Consider the following 14,987-nt stretch of genomic DNA (forward strand, 5'->3'; position numbering starts at 1 on the left):
ACATGCTGACAGACGTTTTCCTTGCACAGACTAAGTAGATTAGAACGGGGGCCGGTGCACATGGAGTGGAGCAAGAACCCAGAAGGTGGGAGCTGTGCAGGGCCGCCTCTGGGAGGGAGAGCCGCAGGCCAGCAGCCGCTCTCCCCAGGGAGCAGCCCCTGCTGTTAGTGCCCATGGGGCCCGTGCACCTGCCCCATAACCCTGCCAAGCACACGCCACACACGCACACTGCACATGTCACACACCGCACATGTCACACATCGCACACACATGCCACACACTGCACAATGCACATGCCACATACCACACACGTCACATGTCACACACCGCACACGTCACATACCGTACATGCACACCACTCCCTGCACATGCCATTTCCTGCACACACCACACACTGCTCCCTGTACACGCCATTCCCTGCATACCATTCCCCGCACATGCCATTCCCTGCACACACCATTCCCCGCACACGCCACACACCGCACACACACACCACACACCACTCCCCACACATGTCGCATACCACACACACACACCACATAGCCTATCACATTATATAACACACACATGACATACTACACACCCCACATGCTCACAATACACACTACATATATACACACCACACTCTATACATACCACACACACACACACACATACACATATTGTATACCACACACCTCCTTACATACATCATTGTTGGTCAAATAAGTTTGTAAATATAATATATATGTTTGCTTGCTTATAGTTTGTATTGGGTGTGGGGGACAGGCTGTAAGCAGGAAGGGTCATTATAACCTAAGGCTTAGTTTTAAGACTAAGCTTCTCCCCACACCCTTGACTGTTGCCTGATGTGGGGTGGTTCACTCTCATGAAGAATCCCATTATGCCTCAGATAAGTGACTTTATATCAGAGACTTCTTTGTTTGTATATTGGATTAAAGATTTTTATTTCTACACTATAATATGGGGCAGACTGGGAGCTTGCTCTCTCTTGATTCCTGAGAATAGCATTAGAGAGGAGAGCAGAGAAAAGCCATGTGGAAGAGGCCAGGAGAAGCAGCCAAGATGATGGAGTGCTGAAGAAGAAGCCAGTTTGTGCAGAGTTTGTGCAAAGAGAAGGAGATGGGGAACAGAGGCGAATAAGGCTGGTGAGGTAGAAACTTTGATTCTAGGAAACTTGGATAAGTCAGTAGCTTTGTGAGCACTGAATGAGTGGATTTTGGAGCCCAGTGTGTGTTTTTACTTGCCTGTCAGGTGCAAGCTAGGATTAAAGATGATGGCCCACCAGTTATTGGTTCTGTTGTTTCATTACCGACTGAATTAAATGTGAACCTGCATGGGCCAGGTGGCTGTGATAGTGGCCATGGCTACTGGCTTTACAATCACACACACACACACACACACACACACACACACACACACACACCATGCTCACACACATACCACAGACTCTTGCCTTGACCCAGGACTGAACAGAAAGCTTGGCCTCTCAGCCACAGTGAAACTCCCGCCCTGTGTGCCTTGATCTGCCACAAAGCGGTCTCCTCCTGCTCATTCAGTGCACTGTCCTGCAGCGATCTTCTTAAACATCAAATCTGGCCTAATGTCCTTAAGGTCAGTCAGTTTAAACCCTTCAGTGGCTTCTTAGAACCTTCAGAAAGGACTCCTCCCGAGCTCTAACCACACAGACCACTTGCAGTTCCCTAAACAGACTCATTTTGCCACCTCTCCCTGCACAGCCCCTCCCTCAGCTGGAGTTGACTTCCTTCTCCTCCACCTCTCATTCACCCCAAGCTCCTATCCACTCAGCTTGAGCAGCTTCGCCCTGGGGGTGTGGAGGGAGGTGGACAAAATGAAGGAGCAGCTAGGCTGAACATGGGTTGGATTTCGGTGTCATGACCTGTTGACTGCCAGGCCAGGTCACGCCCATTCCAGGAAGCCCTCCCCACACCCCAGGCTGGTATTCTTGCAGCTTGCCATGAGCACACAAGCGCATGACATCCTGTGCACATTGCTTCAGCCCTCGTCACACTGTTCTGAAATTAACTGTCTCCTCCACCAGAGTGACCCAGTCTTATTAGTCATTATGTTTATAGTGCCCGGGACAGAGTCAGGGTTTGTCATGGGTGGGTACCTGGAAAGGGAGAGATGGCCTCCCAGCTGCTCCCTTGTTCTCCACCAAGTAGCAGTGGTGGCTACATTTCCCATGGGGACAGTCCTAAGGAGGATTGGAGATGGTCCCTAGGCACTCAATTCCTTGGACTCCATGGTAGAGAGTGAGTCAGCATATCGACCTTTCATGGCCTTTGACTCAGCACAAGACACCACTGTCTAAACCCACAACTCTCGGTGACTGCTTCCTTGAAGATAATTATAATGCATTTTTTATTCATTCTAGACATACTAAGAAAATGAAGAAAACAAAAAAGTCTGAAAAGTTATTCCTATCACCATCACTGTTTAACATTTTGTATTTATCTCAAGAATTGGGAAAAGTAACTCTATTTTGTTGTGTAGGTTTGCTACTTTAGAGAGCCTTGTAAAACAGAGATGATACTATTTTATATTTTTCATCTTACTATTTTGATGTAATGTCTTAACATAAACATTTTTTCTGCATTATTATAAGCTCTTGGAGAACATTTTGTGTCTTAAAGCTGCGTAACCTTCTTCTTCTTTTTAACTTCCTGATCCCTTCTAAAGGAAAAGGCTCATGAAAATAACAAGTTCAGAGTGATATTGACCTCCCACTTTTTCCTGCTCAACCAGAAATTCAAGTACTGGAAATATCCTTAATCTCTCTGATTCTCCTGTTCCTCATTTATTAAACCTATTTTTTAAAAAGTGATTCTGAGGATTAAATGAGATAATCTGCAGTAAATTTCTCCATATTCCTGCCCATGGTTGACAGGCAAATTGGGTAAATTTCCTCCCCTTCTCTATAACCTCTGCGATTAAGAGGACAGCGAGGTGCGTGTCAGGGGAGTCATGGGTCAGTCAGTAAGTGAACCAGGGTCCTCCTGTGTCCACATTTTCATTTGTCAGATCAAAACCTTGCTCAGAGCTCCATGGTTTAACAGAATGACAAACTGGAAGCCACTTCTCCAACTTCCGAACTGGATTTCTCCTCTTAAGTGATATTTAAATGTAAAATAAAATGAACTGATCAGTCATGCAGACATTCACAGTTAATAACTCTATAAGGAAGTTCTTAACCAGTATCTATTATATTATCCCTGGAATGACAAATTCTTTTATGCTTACACAGCACTTTGTATTGAAGGTGGCAGTAGTGGGAAATAAATGAGGTAGAATGTAATATGACCCCAGACTAAATCCCCTCTCCTCCCTTCTCCCCTCTTTCCTCCTCTCTCTTCTCCTCTTCCTTTCAGAGGCTGTGATAATCGGATGTCTACTACTGTTAGGAAATTATGGAGTGGTCTGTTCTGTGTCAGCTACAGGCAAGACTTGGTCAGGGGAATCCAGGTTGAGAGTGAGAGGGGCCATGCTTGACCACGTCATTCGGGCTTATTCTAGGCCCTGGGCCAGCTTCCCTTTGAGCATTTGGGAGATTAGTGGAAAAGGTAAACAGTAATCAGCATACCCTAGCCTATTTGCATATCCACCCAGGAATTGGCTGGGAATCCAAAATCCAGGATAGAAATAGAAAAGCAACTCTTGTGCCTCCCAGGTCACCTTAAAAGAGAAACGACACGTTCCTGGTGTCTTGTGGGTAATTAGTTCTCTTCCAGAGAGGTGCCCTGGGAACCCAGAGAACCCAGAGGAGCTGGCAGTGGAGGAAGGCCAGGCTGGGGACAGCCCCTGCGTTGGGGTCACATCTCTCTGGGCCTCTGTTCCCTCACTTCCAAAAAAGCTCTCCTTGGACTTTTCTCTCTTAGTTCAAGTAGCTTCAAGAAACAAATTGTTGAAGTGGTTATCACTGAGAGAAGGGGGACTAGAAGGCAAAGTCGAGGGGATGCATGGCCTCTTCAGAAGCCCTCGCTGTCACCCTGGGAGCCCCACTTCCTCTGCAGCTGCTCTGGTTTCCTCTCTCCTTCCCAGCTCCTTGGCGTTCACCCCACATCTGTTCTGCTCCAAGTAACACCTCTTTCAGCTACCACGGCCCTAATACAAGCTCACATCTCATTTTACTTTGAACTTGACTATCAACTGGTTAGTTCTGTGTATCTCTTAGTTCACAGTCCCAAGATAAACACCTTTGATTGACCCAGTGTTTGGGGGTGGAATTGTGTGCTCCAAAAGGATATATTCATGTTTTAACTCCCAGTACCTGTGGATATGACCCTATTTGTAATAGAATCTCTGCAGATGTAATCAAGTTAAGATAAGGTCATACTGTACTTGAGTGGCCCTAAATCCAACATGACTAAATCCTCTTCCTTAAAAGAAGAGGTCAAATTTGGACACAGAAAAAAAATTGCACAAGGAGAAAGCCATGTGACAACAGAGACAGAGATTAGAGTGTCGCATCTAGAAGCAAAGGAACAAAAGGAATTATTGGCAACCACCGGACACTGCAAGGAAGGAATCTTCTCTAGAGCCTTTGGAGCTTGATTTCAGACCTCTGGTCTCAGAACTGTACAGAATAAAAGACAGGCAAGAAGGGAGAGTGATGAGACGCATCAACTCAGAGTTGCGACACCTTAGTTGTTCATTGATTGTTTTCTCATATGTGCCTTGACCGGGATGGGGTAGAGTTCCAGCCAAGCCAGTGACCCCTTGCTCAAACCAGTGACCTTGGGCTCAAGCCAGCAACCCTGGTTATCAAGCCAGCAACCATGAGGTCATGTCTATGATCCCATGCTTAAGCCGATGACCACATGTTCAAGCCAGATGAGCCCACACTCAAGATGGTGACCTCAGGGTTTTGAACTTGGGTCGTTGGCATCCCAGGTCGATGCTCTATCCACTGTGCCACCAGCTGATCAGGCAGTTTCTGTGTTTTGGGTTTTTTTTTTTTTGTTTTTTAAAACCACTCAGTTTGTGGTAATTTGCTATGACAAGCCTTGAAAACTAATATACTCAATTTATTATTTGGGGCCAGGCCAACCTTGGAATAAGGCTGCCTCGGGTGGGACATTCACTTTTTGCCCAGTCAGCCATGGCCAAGGGAATAGGGCAATGCCATGTAATCGTGGCCACTTAGGAAGCAAAGCTGTAGGCAGAGCAATTTCCTGTAGAAGGAGGCACGAATGTGGATAAGTATTTGCTGGTGCGACCTCTCCATGACCAACTAGGTGGCTTTTCAATTAACTTTCCTTTCCAGAGATCACACTGCCCAGGATAGCATGCCCTCTCCATTGTATTGTAGTCCAAGTAATATTTTTAGTGCAAATGATTTTCCCATCTGCAATTCCCAAGGGACAGCGATTTCAGACAAAGGGTTACTGCCCAGGCTGCCTCCTGTTCACAGGGGAGCCCACTGGCAGTGCCTCCCACCCTGGCCAGCACCGAGGCAGAATGCATGTCCACCTGCCCAGCCAGAAGCAATTACCATCGTAAGAAGAACTGTTGACTGGACCCAGACAATTGAAGCCACAGTCACATCAGGTAAAATAGAGAAAAAAAGCAGCAACCTTTATGGCCTATGGCAGTGGTTCTCAAAGTGTACGCCAGGGCACACTGTTGTACCTTAGAAGATTTCTAGGTGTGCCCTATGGTATTCCAGAGAAATATGTGCCTGTTGGGGACCAAAAAACCAACAGGGTTTTTGGAGTTTAGATTTTTGAGGGACAGAGGTGTGAGGAATTGGCTGTAAACTGACAGTCTGCCCAACCCCCCACCCCACTTGCCTGATTAGGTTGCAAAAGGCTGTTAAGCTGTGGTGCTGGATTGTTTACACTACCCCCCATGTTCCCTGGAAAGACTGGAGGCAAGTTTCTTCTATCCTTTGTTAGATGTAAAGTTAAGATGATACTGTACGGTGGGGGTTTTCTGCACTCAACACAATTAAGAGTAAAAAGAGAGGAATTCTTCAATGTATTGATGAGGAAATGAGAGTTTGCTTTTCAAATATATGCCCAGACATTGAAGAAATTGCTAGGACACATCAGGCTCATGTTTCTCATAAACACAAGAAGTAAAAAACTTAACACATTCATACCGGGACCTGCCGAATTTACTAAATCTTACTAAGAATGTATCTATATATATAAAAAGATAACATTTTGTCATTTTTTAAATTTTTTAATCCCTCTTTTTTATGAATTCTCAAAAGCATAACTCAAAAAATATAACATAAAAATGTTTTTTAATGTCAAAATAAATTTAATTTTGTTGTATTTATTTCATTTAATTACCATAAAAGCATGCTTGAACTTTATATTATTTTCTTTAACATTTTGACTTAATTATTACAACATATTTCTCAGAAATTTGTATATAGTGCGCCTACAATTATTTGTAGGATTTTAAATGCGCCCCGACTTCAAAATGTTGAACCACTGGCCTAAGGTATTGGAAGCTTAATGGACCAAGATGGCAGGAATGAGAAAGAAGCAGTTTAAAACCAAGACCATGAATGACAAGTGAGTGCAGGATTTTCTCTTTCCTGCCCAAACTGTGTGCCTTCAGGGGAATACAGTATTTTTAACACAGAGTAGGCAGCCTGAGACTATCTATTCCATAAAGAAAATGCTTTTTTATGAGTGTGGAATTTACTTTTGGCTAATGAACAAACCATTTTGATATATTAGAACTCTATAGTTATGATGGAAGCCCTGGGTATCGGAGACTATAAGTTACTGACAATTTAGCTTTGCCACTTATCTAGATACAATCTGCTTTCTTGTGTGTTTTAAATAACTTGCTTTCATGAATGTAAGCATTATACTTATTCACTGTAGAGATTTAGGATAGAAATTTATTTTAAAAAATGTTTAGGGTCTGATGCCAATAGTCTTTGAAATTGATCTTTTTCATCAGATCTCTGCTTACGATCTATCCTTATTACTGCATTTCTTTTTTTTCTCTCTGAAACTTTAGCTTCAATCAAACTTTAGCAATGTTGTCCCCCCACCCCCTCCAGGAGAAGCACTGTGTTTACTTACCCTCTTCCTTTATTAAGACTACTTTGCAAAATCTGTCAACTTATAGGAATATATTACATTGCCTGTGCATACACCCTTATGAAGAACCTTCAGAAAGATCCCAATACGGAACCAGAGACTTCTTGACCCCCACTTTCACAATCTTCCTTTTCTCTGGGAAGAAGGTGACATTAGCTGATTCTGTCTATGGTTCTTATGCAAGGTATAAGCCTCTTAGAGATAATGACATTTCTGCAAAAGAACAGGGATGTCATGTCTGCAAATTTCCTACCAAAATTCCCTCTTTGTTTAAATAGTTCTTGCTTATTTTTAACATTTTCATTTTAAAAATGGGGGGAAACTGTCCATATAATGCCTCAGATGAGGCGAGAGATTTGTATGATCATGGCCCTGGGGAAGGTTATGAGAAGGGTTGCAGCGTTGTTACTCTCTCCGTTACCTCGCATGTAAATGATCACTTCGTTACTCCCACAGAGGCATGGCTATGGTCAAAGGACACACGTAGTACTTGGAGTTTGGAAAGTTCATTGCTGACTCTTGACCTTTAGCCACTTGTGTGAGCCCACATGTTGGCTCCTGTCCACCAGTGTTCTAACTCTAATTCTTCTTCCAGTCTACAGCCTCTTGGGGTGGGAGGTGGTAACAGGTGTTCTTTTCTTGTGTGCCTTCCACCATGCCATCAGGGTTGTCACCTTGTCTTCTCCCCAGGCTCAGCACCTTGTATCAGCCAGCTCTCGGCCTGCCTGTCTGCCACTGTCTCCTCCACGGGCTTCTGAGACCATTGCCCCACAATACAGATGGATATTTCTGATCAAGATCTTCTCTTGCCTTCCATTGATGTGGTGACACCATACTCTCCTGGGTTGATCAGGTAAGTGAAGGACATTCCTTGAGTGAATGGGACTTCTAGCTTCACCCGCAGGCCCTTCTATTTCCTTGGTGGTGGTGGTGGTGGTGTGTAGAAAGAAATAGTTCAGTTAACATTAAGAGAGATCACATTCTACAGTGATTACAGTCTAAAGAGTTCAAGAGAAGACATGGTTGGAAGACATGTTGCTCTACATTTATGCCATAAAATTCCAAGTGATAAATTTAACATGACCAGAAAATGACCATGTTTTTCTGTCATCATTTTCATCATTAATAGAACATGGTAACACACTGAGAGAGCCATTGGAAGATAATATTCATGGGCAGCATGATGGATGATGCCATATCATGAGTATTTATGCAATGAACATTGTTAAGTCAGTGATATCAGGGAACTGCAGAGACAAGAATATCTTTATTGTTTCAATACTAACAGGTTATGAAGAGCCATAGATTGTAAGAAATTGGTCAGGAATGGTGCATTTGACAGAGATCCTGAAGAGATGGTTCCTGGATCTGAACAGTGTTGGGGACCAAAACATAAACAGGGTATTTTGCAATTTGGATATATCTTGGGGACAGAGGTGCTAGGCCCAATCCCCCCACCTCACCTGCCTAGTTAACAAAGAACTATACCTGATTATCACTTGTCCCACCCATGTTCTCCAAAAGAGACTGGAAGCTAGTTTCTTATTGGTGTAAAGTTAGATTTGAATGGTATGGTAGGGGTTGTCTTTGAGTTGTCTTGGAAACAATTGAATTGCTAATAGACCATGTTTATTTCTCTGAATAAAAACAAATGTGCTTGTGGGAGCAGCCATGTTACAGCTCAGGAACAATAGAGACTGTTCTCTGTGCCATCCTCCCGAACCCATCTGCATGTATATATCTTTAAGTCTCTGTCTATCATTTATTCAATTCCATACCTTTTCCCGTTTGAAGACCCCATAATAAACTCATCAAAGCTGGACCACGACAGAACAGGGATAGATATTACAAAGGGTCTTCCTGTGTGCCGATTGGTTAACAAACACATAAAACCTTTTTGTCTTATTATTCTAAATAGAGATTAAAATATTGATAGATTAATAACGATATCTCACATGGGTCCAAGGATTTCATAATACATTTTAAAATCAAGCTATTTATATAGACAGAGACTTACCTTGCAGAAAATGTTTGCCCAGGGCCTCACACAGTCTATCTTTACCCGATCTTCACTCATGCTTCTTAGGAGAAAGAGGTGAAACATCTACTTTGTAAGAATAATTCTCTGGTCAATGACTTTGATGTCATATAATCCTTTTAGTCATTCTTATATTTTCTGTATGCTCAGTCTCTCCCGCTCCATTGCTTCTTTCCCTCTACTAATTATACTATCAAGTTCTCTTTCTCCTAGCATAATCCTCTCTTTGACATTTCTTTCCCAGTGAGCCACTTACTAATGCACTTTCTTTTCATCATCATACTTTTGAAAGGATAATTCACAACCACTTCACTCACATGAAGTTTTTGCAATCCAACTTCTACTCCTGTTACTGTTCCCCTTTCCACCTTTTCCTCCTTAGGCTCTGTACATGTAGGTTTTTAATTTATTCATAAGTAAGTCAACATTGACCCTTCTTATGCACTACAGATGTGCATTTCCACTTGTCTTCTAGACATTTTTCCCTGAAGTCCTCGTGCTTATACAAGCTAGACAAATTTAAAATCAAACGTAGGGTTAACCACATACTTTACTATTTCCATCTTCTATGCTCACCAAAAATGCTTCCATACATGCCTTGATGGGGGGGTGGGGGGTTGCCCCAGCTCAGCCAGTGACCTTGGGCTCAAGCCAGTGACCTTTGAGCTCAAGCCAGTGACCATGGAATCATGTTGATGATCCCACATTCAAGCTGGTGACCCCATACTCAAGCCAGATGAGCCAACATTCAAGCTGGCGACCTCAGGGTTTTGAACCTGGGACCTCAGCATCCCAGGCCGATGATCTATCCGCTCTGCAACTGGTCAGACTTGGACTTTCCCATTTTGATGGTAGTTCTGGAAATTTTTCCTCCTTCCTATTCCTGAGTTTCCAAATCTTCTATTCCTGAGTTTCCAAATCCTCTATCTCTGAAAGATTATTAATATATTAGTACCTATTTTCTTTGCAATAGTGTGTGTGTGTGTGTGTGTGTGTGACAGAGACAGAGAGAGGGACAGATAGGAACAGACAGACAGGAAGGGAGAGATATGAGAAGCATCAATTCTTCATTGCAGCATCTTAGTTATTCATTGATTGCTTTCTCATATGTGCTATGACTGGGGGTGCGGGGCTACAGCAGACCAAGTGACTCCTTGCTCAAGCCAGTGACCTTGGGCTCAAGCTGGTGAGCCTTGCTCAAACCAGATGAACCTGTACTCAAGTTGGCAACCTCGGGGTTTCAAACCTGGATCCTCCGTGTCCCAGTCCAATGCTCTATCCACTGAGCCACTGCCTGGTCAGGCTGCAATATTTTTTTAGCCAGTGTTTTATTTTCATTGGCTAAAAAAGGCTCTTCTTTGCTTTGTTATTCACCAATATAATTAGTAAATAACATTGATCATACATGTAAGCATTCCTCAATGATTTCCAGAGATTTTGGGGAGATAAACTCAGTAAAAAGAAAGAAAGGGGGGGTATTTCTGGAATCTAAGGAATGAAGATTCTGTGTCTTTGAGTTATGAGTACTTAAAAAAAAAGTGTCCTTATTTGATAGCCTCAGGCACATGAAGACTGGGGAAACATTAGCAGCACACTGTTTTCTCAGTAATCATGGTCAACATTACCCAGGGCATCTGTGGGGTCAGAGTATTAGCTGCTCCTTTTAAGTTAAAAGCAACCATATAAAATCACATCACATAAAAGTATTCTCTTTCCTAAAGTTAATATTTTCAGTTTTAAAAGAACACATTAGCTCTCCCAGAGACATTACTTATTACAAAGAAATAAGTGGTTAACTAGTAGAATTTCAGATAGCAATGACAGGTTGACAGAGAACAAAGCTTTCTTCTTTGTGGTGAAACTTTTGAACTCCTTCGGTCACACAAACAGATGATGCTATAACCTGCCTATTTATGAGTAAGTCCATCCTGAACCAAGAATGGCATGTAGTTGGGCAAGCTGGAAAGAATGTAGAAGGAGCATTCAAGCCCATTACCTGTGCACTTAATCTACTCATGTTCCCTTACTCTGCCTTTCAATGCCTGAGCATCCCACGGAAGAGGACGCTTCCAAGTAGATAGATTAGTAGATTAATTCACAGACCTCAGGAATAAAGAGAGATTATTTAGAAGTAGGTTTCCTTCTTAGCATCCTGTTTGGAGCCTTGTTCACACTGAGATTGACATGTAAGGCCGCCTCGTATGAAATCACAAGCCAGCATCTCATACTTCCTGGGTAATGTGCCTTGATGCCACATGGTAAGGGAGCACCCTATGGGTTAGGGTGACTTAAGCACTGAGAAAACAGAGCAGGAGAACAGGACTTGGTTGGAAATTTTGGTGAATTAATTGTATAAGTTTTATTCTCTTCATAATTTTCCTGTTTCTTAGCTTCTCCACCCCCATCCCTGCTCATAGCAGAGTCCGCGTGCCATTGTCTCCAAGGGGACATGGGGAAGGGGGGCAAGCAGGATTGTGGGAGCTTGGAGACTTCTTGAATTTCTTTTCCTGGAAACTTGTGTCGGCTGTGGAGATTAGGGTTTGAGGAGGAGGGGTAAGGGCATGGTGGGGAGAGAGACTGAGATGTCCTTTGGCTTCATGAGAAGAGAGCTCTATGGCAGGGGTCCCCAAACTTTTTACACAGGGGGCCAGTTCACTGTCCCTCAGACCGTTGGAGGGCCAGACTATAAAAAAATATGAACAAATCCCTGTGCACATTGCACATATCTTATTTTAAAGTAAAAAAACAAAACGGGAACAAATACAATATTTAAAATAAAGAACGAGTAAATTTAAATCAACAAACTGACCAGTATTTCAATGGGAACTATGCTCCTCTCACCAACCACCAATGAAAGAGGTGCCCCTTCTGGAAGTGCGGTGGGGGCCGGATAAATGGCCTCAGGGGGCCGCATGCGGCCCGCAGGCCGTAGTTTGGGGACACCTGTTCTATGGTCTTGGAGGAGCAGGGCCATGGTTCTGCTTGAGGGACAGTGTTCTAAGGAGGTAACATGGCCACAGGAACATGGCTACGGAAGAAGTCATGGTCCTTGGGATTTGAGCTGTAGCACCAAAATAAGTAAATAAATAAATAATTTCTGTGGCTTAACAGTAGAATGGAAGTAAAGAGAGGGTCCAGGTCTGAATTCACTGCCAGATTGGTTCCATGGCAGCTCAGAATAAAAACTGAAGTCATACCCTTTGAAAGCAGAGATGATATTTCTTATATACTTGACTCTGTGAACTGAGGTTTATTCAATGCACAGGTATATTCTTTTCCAACACGAACTAAAAGCTTGAGGCTCTGGGAGTATAGTAGGTTTTTTCAGTAGAAATATTGTTGATAGAGACAATCAGAGAATTACTTTTAAGGTCACTGAGAAAGCAGTTTTATTTTCGGGTTTTGTTTTTTTTTTTTAACCTTTGGAGCAGGCAGTATAGCCCAGCTGCTGTGGCTGAAAGGATGTATGGGATAGAGCCTTCTCTCCAGACCATACCTCAATCACCTCCCAGCTGCTAGTAAATGGTTCATACATTCTGTTCTTGAGTTTAAGCTTTTAAGACCTAAGCTTCAAAAATGGAAATTATGAAAAAGATCTTCACCATAGTGGGTAGCCTTTTCCGACCTCCCGTCTCACTGACAGTTCCCTTGGAAGGGGAGGAAGGTGTAGAAGTAGGCAGCCTGACCAGGAAGGGCAATGGGGGTGGGCCCACTATCTCTGAAGCTGATGTGAGGATGTGGTGGGGAAGGTGACAGTGATATGAGGTCAGGCCTTACCTAAACCTTCCAGGGCAGCGACTCTGTAGAGGAAGCCCATGACAGGAGTCTCCTTTAAAAAATCAAATGATATTGGCCCTGGCTGGTTGGCTCAGTGGTAGAGCGTCGGCCTGGCATGCAGGAGTTCCAGGTTCGATTCCCGGCCAGGGCACACAGGAGAAGCGCCCATCTGCTTCTCCACCCCTCCCCCTCTCCTTCCTCTCTGTCTCTCTCTTCCCCTCCCGCAGCCAAGGCTCCATTGGAGCAAAGTTTGCCTGGGCGCTGAGGATGGCTCTGTGGCCTCTGCCTCAGGCACTAGAATGGCTCTGATTGTGGCAGAGCGACGCCCCAGATGGGCAGAGCATTGCCCCCTGGTAGGCATGCCGGGTGGATCCCGGTCGGGCGCATGCGGGAGTCTGTCTGACTGCCTCCCTGTTTCCAACTTCAGAAAAATACAAAAAATCAAAATCAAAATCAAATGATCTGTCATCACGAGATAGCTCAGTTGGTTAGAGCATCAACTAGATGTGCAAAGGTTGCAGGTTCGATTGCCTGTCAGGGCACATACAGGAACAGATCGATGTTTCTGTCTCTCTTTCTCTGTCTTTTCCTCTTTCTGTAAAATCAACCAATTAATTTAAAAAATAATCAAATAATCTGTCCCCTGGAGAGCTCTGGCTCTGGCCATCTTCCCCATCTATGGAAACTAAGGCCAATCAGTGTTAGAGAAAGAGGTGGCAACAACCAAGACCAAGGGTCAGCTTGTGCTGGGCATTCCTTCCTGCCTCCTCCAGTCACAGAGCAGGAGTCGCAGAGGAAGGTGTGGGGAGCAGAGCACACCCTCCTCCATTCCCAGCTGCCCCTCAGCCTGCGCTGCAGGAGGGGGTGCTAGGTTTGTTCAATATGATAGTCAGGTTTTATACATTAAAATTCTAATCCTATAGGAGATTGAAACTATAAACATGACCAAAATATAACTGAAATTAAAAAAATTTTCCCATTGATTTGAGAAAAAAAGGGGGGGGGGAGAGAAGCATCAACTCATTGTTCCACTTAGTTGTTCCATCTAGTTATGCAATCGCTGATTGCTTCTCAGACGTGCGCTGACCGTGGATCCTACCTGCAATTTCAGCGCACCTGGATGACATTTTATCTCCTGAGCCACTGGCCGGGGCAGATTTTGTTTTAATGACAGGAAAACTGTAGATGTTAGGCTGTGATATTGCTAAGGTATCCTATTAACAGGTATAGGTAGGGAACAAGGAAGGTGGTTGCTGATTCAAGTACAATTCACAGCAGATTTTGGAAGAGTGCAAATTATATTTTGCTTATACTCCAGTGACTTCTGCTTGTTCATTGAAAATAATTATGTTTATAAACAGTTTAATTAGTTTATTTTGTGCTTGGTCTGTTTTTCCATTGAGCTGTTTTCTTTCTCTCTTGATTAAGTAAGGGATCTTTTTGTACTACAGAAGTTGACACTTGGTCATAGGTTGGGCAAATATTTTTTCTTCAATTTTGTTATTTGTGCTATACTTTTTAATGAAAAGTATTTTTCCTGTAGTATTTTTTTACATAATGAATTTGTCATTATTTTTCTTTGTGGATACTGGGATTTGTATCTTGCAAAGAAGAACATTCCTCACCTTAAAATAAGAGTAAAAAAATCATTCATGATCTCATTCCAGGACTTTCTTTTCATGTTTACAAATGCCATCTTGAGAAATATGAACTAACCTTTAAGAGAAAGCGCCCGCGGTTGCTATCAACAAGGAGTCTATTGTCACTTTCTCTTCCAGCATTTTTCTACTCATGCGAGGTATTTTTTTCACTGTCACTGAGGTTCTGACTTGCTGTGGATCACGGACCTTTCTGAAACCATGACCATGACCATCAGGCTAATTGTTACTTACTTCTCCCATTGCCACATGTGTACACTGCTTCCCACCCTACATGTGCCATTTCTTACAGTCACCTGGCCTCTCTGGTCAAGAAACAGCTTGATCAAGAAGCCTGTGGTACCCTCAGCCCCCCTGCTAGAGTTTGATGTGAGGGACCCAGTCCGTCCCTCAAACTTGACATCAGCAGCAACCCCGGTGGGTTAG

General features: G+C 43.4%; 1 long non-coding RNA gene across 1 annotated transcript in view; it reads left to right on the top strand.

The window, feature by feature from the left end:
- Positions 1-14,987, top strand: part of LOC136310997 (uncharacterized) — a 77,179-nt gene that overhangs the window by 39,389 nt on the left and 22,803 nt on the right. Inside the window, exon 2 of the long non-coding RNA XR_010726648.1 lies at positions 7,779-7,941. This is a non-coding gene — a long non-coding RNA (uncharacterized lncRNA). The remainder of the gene's footprint in view (positions 1-7,778; positions 7,942-14,987) is intronic.

This window comes from Saccopteryx bilineata, chromosome 7, assembly GCF_036850765.1.
Source record: "Saccopteryx bilineata isolate mSacBil1 chromosome 7, mSacBil1_pri_phased_curated, whole genome shotgun sequence".
Taxonomy (NCBI): domain Eukaryota; kingdom Metazoa; phylum Chordata; class Mammalia; order Chiroptera; family Emballonuridae; genus Saccopteryx; species Saccopteryx bilineata.